Here is an 8,978-nt window from a genome sequence, read left to right as displayed (position 1 = left end):
CACAACCCCATTTCAACATTTCATCTGGATGTCAAGAAAGAAGCAAATATTCTACTTGAATTTGTTATTTCGTAGGACCAAGTAAGGTAGGATTGAAATTTGTTACTATTAGGCAGTAGGTGGTAAAATTTCACAATAAAACAATGGTAGTTTACATAAAACAAAAATTGTAATACTACAACAATTGATTGCACAAACACACAAGAGGTGCAATTAACAGAAATTAAGATAAATTACCTTTTATTCAATTTTGTAGATTTCATATGTCTAACCTAATTCAGGTATAAGTCAAAATGCCCCTGGACATCGAACATCCAATGAAGTTCAGCATTGTTGCTGAACCCAATTCTGTTGCAACATGATGGCAACAGTGGTGTGAGGAAAGTAAGATTTACATTGAAGCTTTAGGTAGTATGAAAGGCATTATTACTGCAAATGGCTGGAAGAGAGGTTCGGGAAGTGTTTAAGACGCTACAACCTACCGATGACACTAGTTAAGTTGTGATTAAGGCTCCAAACACATATTTTGCCCCTCAGGTCAATAAATTTTTTGAAAGGTATCAATTCACAGTACAGGCATATCAGAAAGCCAATGAGAGCCTTGATGCATTTGTGACTAGACTTAAGAATTTAGCTCTTTCATGTGAATTTCTAGAGTTAGAAAATGTTATCATAGATCAAGTTATTGCCCATTGCACATCACAAGAGCTAAGAAAAAAACTATTGCAAGATAACGATTTAACACTAGAGAAGGTATTGATTATAGGCAGACCTCTAGAAACACCAGATAGGTAAAGTGATGTAATATATAATTCTACAAGCAATAGAATGGAAAATTCTAAAATTAGCAAGATAGGTTCAAAGTTGAAAGACAATGAAAATCAGAGAAAGAATACGTCAAGGCCTAGTCATAGGAAATTACCGAACTCTAATGCTCACAAATATCAGAATCAGACATATACGCAGAAGCAAAAGGAAAAACCAAAATGCTATAGGTGTGGTAAAACTGATCATCTTGCATACGAAGCAAGAAAATGCCCTGCTACAGGACAAACATGCCAAAATTGTAGAAAGACAGGACATTTTTCAAATACTTGTAGATTCCCTAAACAGTCCGCAAAGAAAATAAATGCAGCAGTTGATACTATAGGCCAAGAGAATAATGTGGAAAAGGTTCATAATAATCAGGTTAGGTCAAAAATTAACTTTGCATTTTGCACTAATTCTGTCAACAAAGGTGCAAAGAAACATATATTAGTATAAGTGATCATAATTATAAACCAATTGTAATGCAAGGGGACACAGTAGCTGATGTATCAATTATGTTGGGAAAACAGCTAAAAGCATTCCTAATTTGTTATTAGAAGGTACAAATAGAATTTTGGGAGGTTATAATGGTTTTGATATTCAGGTCATAGATGCTTCAAATGTAGAATAACGTATAAAGATCAGAAGTTAGAAAGAATGCCATTAACGGTAGTGAAAGGTAAAGGACAAACTTTACTAGGTTTGGACTAGTTACATTGTATAAAATTAGATTGGCCTAGTATTTTGAAGGTTACAGGTACACAAAATGAACATAAGAATGAAGTGTCTGTGGATAATATTCTTTCAGAGGAGTTTCCAAACGTATTTGAATATAAAGTTGGTAGAGTAAAAAAAGCAAAGGCAATTTGTTCCGTAACCGAAATACAAACCACGCTATTTACATTGGGTTTACCTTTTAGCGTAGATGAAATGGCGAGCCATCAGAATTTAACGAGGGTGTATTACCCCCGCGCTAGTTAGCAGGGGTTTAGGGGAGTGGTAGCTAGCTACCCCTCCCCCCCTCACACACCGGTGAACTGCTTCACTTCACTTTTGGCTCGGAGGATAGACAGACGTGTCTGTCTTCGTCCTCGCTTGGCAGCCATTATTTGTTTTGTCTTTACTTAATCACTTACTTTTCTTTTACTCAATATATATGTAAAAAATGTTTCATGTTTATGTATATATTTGAGTATAGAAATCAGTAAGTTTCCTTTTCAGACTTTGTGCTTGTGTGTGTAGTGTACGATATCTCCGTGGAGCCCTCGGCAGTTAGGCCACCATGGTGTATTTTCATGGGTCGCGATCGAGTTTGACTTCGGTCTTTCTCTCTCTCTCTCTTGAGGTCGTTCACCCTTTTACTACGTGACTTTTACTACGCCTTAGTAGCTTCCTTTCCGTGTGGGGGGGTTGCTACGCCGTACGTTTTGTTTCAATTAGTTTATGAATCTCGGGTGTCTCATCCGTGGATGTCGACAAGCTCGGACACTCTTCCATCCTTGGGAAGAGCTTGTTTGTGCCCAAGGACAGAGACATGGACAGCGGTTGTGCGGAGGAAGTCGACTTCCGTTTTCACTCCTCCAAGGCGCTTTCTTCCAGAACCTGCAGGTCTCCAGCGCCTCTTTCTTTCAGCCTCGTCGGCCTAAGTTATCGGACCGGCTACGGCAGCTAAGACAAGGTGTCCAATAGCAGTCCCCTCCTGTCAGGAACAGGTAGCACGGGAGGCTCTCCCGGGGGGGGGGGGCATAATCCTAGAGGGAGCAGCAGAGTTCACGAACTCTAGGATTGGCAACCCCCCCTTGCAGGTCTCACGGTGGGAGGATGCCTAAGGTTACTCATCCGGATAACAGCTTCCCGATGCCGATTCCTGCACGATCTCCATGATCAGCCAAGGATATCGCGCCTGCCGTCTCTGTCAGCGAATTCAGTGTCACTAAACCTCTATGCCATGGGGTCGGCAAGAGTTTTGCCCGTTTGGGCAGAATGATCCATGCCTTAGGAGTAGGTCCTCCATAAGAGCATCGACGGCTTCACCCCCCGGCTTCTTCAGTCGATCCTTTCTCGTAGGAAAGCATCTGAGACGGGAATTCCGTAGTCGACCTCTCAGCTCTGATCAAGTTTGTCGAACAAACTTCGTCCAGCGTGGAACAGCAGAATCGATCAGACTGGTAACGAGGCGGTAGGACTCCTTAGGCCCTGGATCGGAAGGACGGGTACTTTCAGTTTCCATTCCATCCATCTTCCAGGAAGCTCTTGGAATTCAGCCTAGACTTAAGATGCGGTGTGGCGATCCTGCCACGGCATCGCAGGTTTTTCCCAGAGAACTCTCCCTGCTTTCCCCATGGCCGCTCAGGAGCAGGCTTCCGCCTCCTTCGCCTTTTGGAGGTCTGGTCAACTCCGGTAGGTTCGGGTTTGACCCTCTTCAACGCCGGGACAAGCTTCCGGATCCTTACCATGAGTGAGGGATCATGGTAATTTGCTAGGAGCCTTCTCTACTTCTGCCTCAACATCTGGAGTATCTAGCCATGATATTGAGTCAACGGCCTTACCACGTTGGAAACCCCGCTTCTCGTCCGTCCAGCGAGGTTAAGCAACGTCGGGTCTGGTCGGTACTTGGATGGGTGACCGCCTGGGGATGCCAGATGCTGTTGCCTCCTCCTCCGAGTTTTCCCTTCAGTTGACTATGGCAAGGCTGAGGAGAGTCGCAGTACCTCTTCTCAGTCAAGCAGAGCTTTCAGCCCTACCTTGGAACGTTTCCTAGGTTTCTTTTCCTCATTGACCCGTCTAAAGTCCCGAACGGTCGCCTCAGGATAAGTTCCCTGTGGGGCGGCCCAAGTTCCGGTGGTTTCAAAGCAACGATTAACCGGACTTTCTGGCCCCTATGGGACCAGCGGAACGTTTAGACCTGCAATGGGCGTTGACCTATAGAACCTCTTGATGAGAGTGGATATTCTTGTCCTTTCCCCACATTTTTTATGCTGTTCTCGGACTCGTCAAAGAAAAGGGGGGGGGGAGGGGAATGTTCCGGTTTAGGCCTATGGTCAGGACCTGAAGGATACCTCTCCATCATTCAGGCAGGCTTAGGGGCCGTAGTCTGGCCCCTCTACAGATCCTACAGTTCCTGCCGAGTCGCTCCGTGCGCGACGACTTCATGGTACTGGCGTATTCCAACCAGCAAGGGACGCATTTTCATACCTTCGCATCTTGCAGTAGAGATACTGAGATGATTTGAGATCCTCTCAATACCACTATCGGCTCGCTCATTCCGGGTAGAGGAATGTTCTCTCCGACTATCTGAGCAGAGCCTCGCAGATAGAGTGTACCTGGGGGTCTTTGGCCTTTAGTAACCAGCAAGTCCTGGCCTGGGGGACCTGATCGCGACAGCTTGGAACTTCAAGCTTCCGCTGTTCTTCCCCCCAGTCTCAGACCCTAAGACTCTTTGGCAAGATGCATTCCGGTGATGGTGGGACAACATCGACGCCTGTGTCTTCCCTCCTTTATTGTCTGTTGAGAATGGATCTCAACAAGACCGGGTTGTCTGTCAACCTTTCGATGGCCCTGAGAGCTCCACTGGGACTATACGCGGAACGGTTTCCGGACCCCCTGCTTCCCCTGACGGAACTCCCGGGAGAGCTTCTCCCATGGCACAGGCTATTCAAACAACCACACAGCAACATCTTTCACGAGCCGGGGCATCGCTTTGGCTTCATGCCTGGAGACACTACGCCTCCTCCTCAAGAAGAGACAACCCGCTACAGTCGCGGGGCGGAGGTCGCGTTATCTGCGATAGTCATCCGCAGGGGTCTACCAGGCGAAGTGGAGAGTCTTCTGTGGTTGGTGTCGTGGGAGAGATACCTCTTCCCTTGAGACCTCCTCTCCAGCAATAACGAACTTATTGCTTTTCAGCGGGAGGAAACTCCTTTCCGCTCTCGGCAGTGAAGCCTGTTGCTCAGCCTTTCCCTGGCCTTCAGGCTTAAAGGAATAAACTTTTTCCTTCCCGCTGGACCTTTCCTCGTTCATGTGAAGCTGCGAACATCCCTGCCCCCAGTCGGAGTGAGACCTCCAACATGGAGCATGGTTTGGACTTTTTAGTCCCTTAAGAGATCTTCTCAAGACCCATTACGTCAGGCCTCTGATCATATTCCGTCTTGGGGCTCCTGCTCACTCTGGCCTCGGCCAGTGTGTAAGCAATCTTCTTGGTCTCGTACAACTCCGCCCTTTCTAAGGAATGGGGGAAGGCAACATTCAGGTTCGCTCCTGAGTTGTTGGCTAGACTCAGAATTTTAAGGTTCCGGCCCTTCGGTCCAATTCCTTCAAGATTTCGAGTCACTATTCTGTATCAAATGACCCAAACCTTCTCCTTCTTGCCAGTAAAGGAATCGAGGGGTTATCTTTGGGAACAGCTGCAGTTTGTCCTCACGTGCAGCCGGGTTGGGAGCACAAGAAGGACACGGGGGAGAGTCACCAGTATACCTCTTCAGCTCGGACTCAAGGACATTCATCTCGACCTGAATCCAGACCCTCCCCCGTCACGTCGCCCTACAGCACGTTGTCGGATACATCGCAACGTCCCTCGCCTTTGAGTAATACTACTCTGTGACGCAGGTGCTACAAGCTGGAGTCTGGAAGCGTCTAATGACCTTCACAGCCCGCTTCCTGCAGGACGTAACCCACAGGAGTATCGATACGTTTCTATCGCTCTGTGGTGGCTACACAACAGCTGGTCTAACCTCAGGCCCCTTTTTGGACAGGTAGCAGAAGGTTGAGGGCATTGTTATCAGGTTTTAGTCTGCATGAACGAAAGAAGTATGTCTGGCCGTTACTTCTTTCTTCATCATCCCCTCTACTGGGAAGCAGCATCCTGGTCTCTGCATAGCTGACCTCAAACCTCTGCAGGTAAACCATGCTTTCTTGTGTTCCGAGTATTGAGTCAATTCTGTCGCGTCCCCCATACCCTGACGAGGTGGTATTGGGAACGTCCTAACCCAGAGTTCCTTCTGGAACTCCAGGTCAACTGCCTAGGACGGGTCACACTTCTTCCTTCACACACAAGCTTATGTAGGCCACACGTTTACTTGTGGAGCAAGGAACTTGTGAGGTGTGGGGACTCCTTTTCTCGAGTGCGACTCACTCGGATTCTGAGTCCCCGGGTAAAGCCAAAGCCAGTATGGCTGGGGACTTTCCACCCTTCCTAAGGGGTAAGTCACCCAATGTAAATAGCGTGGTTTGTATTTCGGTTACGGAACCAATGACAAATTCGGAGATAATTTGTATTTTTCCTAACCATACAAACCTTAGCTATTTACATATATTTGCCCGCCAACCCTGTCCCCCAAGACAAGTCCTACCTCTAAGTGAAGTGAAGCAGTTCACCGGTGTGTGAGGGGGGGAGGGGTAGCTAGCTACCACTCCCTTACCCCCCTGCTAAATTCGTTAAATTCTGATGGCTCGCCATTTCAGCTACGCTAAAAGGTAAACCCAATGTAAATAGCTAAGGTTTGTATGGTTAGGAAAAATACAAATTATCTCCGAATTTGTCATTTTAGTTTTGAAATCATGTAGTACTCCTAGATATTTACTCTAAGACCAGTACCGTATGCATTGAAAAGTGCAGTTGAAACAGAAATAAAAAAATTAGAAAGTGAAGGTTCTTGGGAAATGGTTACATGCTCAAATTGGGCTACACAATTAGTTCCTATTGTGAAGGAAAATGGTCAGGTTAGGTTATATGGAGATTACAAGGTAACATTGAATCCACAGCTTCAGGTAGCTCAACATCCATTACCAAATTCAAAAGATATGTTTGCAACTATGTCAGAATGTCATTTATTTTTTAAGTTAGATCTTAGACAAGTATTTCAACAGCTTCCCATGGATGGAAATTCAAATGAACTATGTACAGTAAATACATCCTTAGGTTTGTATAGGCTAAAGAGATTGCTTTATGAAGTAGCAAGCAATCTAGCTATATGGCAACAAACTATGGATAAGGTTTTTTCCAGGAAAGCAAGGAGTATTCATTTTCATAGATAATATTCTAGTCTCTGAACATAAAGAAAGATTACGGGCAAATATGAAAAAAATGGAAGAACATAATATTATAGAAAATAAGAACAAATATATTTTAGAAGTTGATTCAGTGGAATACTTAGGTTTTGTAATTAATGGCAAAGTGATTCACAAGACTAAGGAGAAAATTAAAGTAATGATATCAACAAAGGTACTAGAAAATGTTAAGGAATTAAAATAATTTCTAGGTTTAGTAACATTTTATGGAAATTTCATTCAGAATTTATCTACAATCGTACATACATTGTATAACCTACTGAATAAGGGTGTAGAATGGAATTAGACAGAAGATTGTCAGGAATATTTTGAAAGAATCAAGCAAGAAATAAGATCATCTACATTTCTAGTACATTATCAAATGGATTTACCAGTTAAATTAGTTTGTGATGTATTGTACATAGGTTTAGGTGCAGTATTATCTCATATAATGCCGGATGGAACAGAAAAGCCAATTAATTTCGCTTCTAGAGTATTGGATATGGCAGAAAGGAATTACTTTTAAATAGAATAAGAAGGTTTAGCATTAGTGTATGGAGTTAAGAAATTTCACATGAATCTTTATGGAAGGAAAAAGCTCACGCTTGTTACAGATTATAAACCTCTATTAGTAATATTGGGTCCAAAAGCAAGTTTACACGTTGGTAGCTGCAAGACTACAACGTTGGGCCATCATGTTAGCCGCATATGATTATGATATAGAATATCGTCCTACATCAAAGATGCGTAATGCAGATGCTTTATCTAGATTTCCAGTAGACAAAGCACCAGAAGAATATGATGACTGTTTATTGCTAGATTCAGTATACGATGTACCCATTACAGCCAAGGATATTGCATGCAACACCAAGAAAGACCCAATACTTAGTAAGGTTTTAGAGAGGTTAATGATAGGTAAGGACTTATGCGTAAATGAGGTAAATTGTAAAGCTTATAAAGATATATGGAGTGAATTGAGTATGGCACAAGGTTGTATAAGGAAAGGATGAGCAGTAATTATTCCTAGTTCACTGAGGAATAAGATTTTGTCTGAAATACATGGTGGTCACCAAGGTATTGTCAGACTTTTGTCTGGTGGCCAGGTGTAGATAGGGATATTGAATTATTTATAAGAAATTATATGAATTGTGTTATGCAACAGAACAATCCTCAATTTGCTAGAATGCACCCATGGGAATTATCCAGGTATCCGTGGCAAAGAGTGGACATATATTTTGCAGGCCCTTTCTTAAGTTACTTGTTTTTTATAGTTGTCGATGCTTACAGTAAGTGGCCAAAAGTAATCCCAATAAAGACAACAACACCTTACGCCAGAATTCAAGAATTAATGAAAAAAACTTTCTACACATGGAATTTCAGAAAGAATGGTAACTGATAATGGACCACAGTTTATCTCATATGAATTTAAAGTTTTCTTACGTAAATGGTATTAAACATACATTTTCAGAAACATCATCCTTCCTCGAATGGAGAGGCTGAAAGATTTGTTCAAACATTTAAGCATACCATGAAATGTAAAAAGGTAAAAACCTATCCCATATTTTTTTGTGTCAAAGTTTTTATTGTCTTATAGAACAACACTGCGCAACACAAGTGTGACACCATTAACTTTGTTGATGGGGAGGAGGATTAGGTGAAAGTTAGATTTGTTGTATCTAAGTTTGCAAAGTGATTTAGAAGATAAAGGGAATAAGTAATTAAAAAGTCTTCCAAAAGTAAGACATTTTCCCTTTATTCTAATGTCATGGTAAGATCATACAATACTCCAGAAAAGTGGGTACCAGGAGAAACTGTAAAAGAGATAGGAAATTTACATTATGATGTTCAAGTTGGTGGAAGTAAAAATCCTGTAGATCATGTGAATGTTACAGATGAGAAATTTTCAGAAATAGTTTAATCAAATATTAACCAGGATGGTCAAACATCAGATGTGGATTCAGAATCTATTCATGTACAAGTACAGGATGAAGTTAGAGTATTTCCCTATACGATGAATAGAGGGAAGCCCCCTGAGAAATTAGATTTGTGAAGTTTTGTATAATGTTTAGTTAAGGAGGAGGAGACTTATGTATTTTTTACTGTAATACTATATGCGCTACATGTAT

At 42.7% G+C, this 8,978-nt stretch overlaps 1 pseudogene; it reads left to right on the top strand.

The window, feature by feature from the left end:
* Positions 1 to 3,342: 3,342 nt before the first annotated feature.
* LOC137641701 (5S ribosomal RNA) lies at positions 3,343 to 3,461 on the top strand (annotated as a pseudogene).
* Positions 3,462 to 8,978: the final 5,517 nt, after the last annotated feature.

The sequence above is a fragment of the Palaemon carinicauda genome, chromosome 5 (genome assembly GCF_036898095.1).
Source record: "Palaemon carinicauda isolate YSFRI2023 chromosome 5, ASM3689809v2, whole genome shotgun sequence".
NCBI classification, from domain to species: Eukaryota; Metazoa; Arthropoda; class Malacostraca; order Decapoda; family Palaemonidae; genus Palaemon; species Palaemon carinicauda.
The sequence above is the reverse complement of the archived record's forward strand: the minus strand, read 5'-3'. Positions and strand labels throughout refer to the sequence as shown.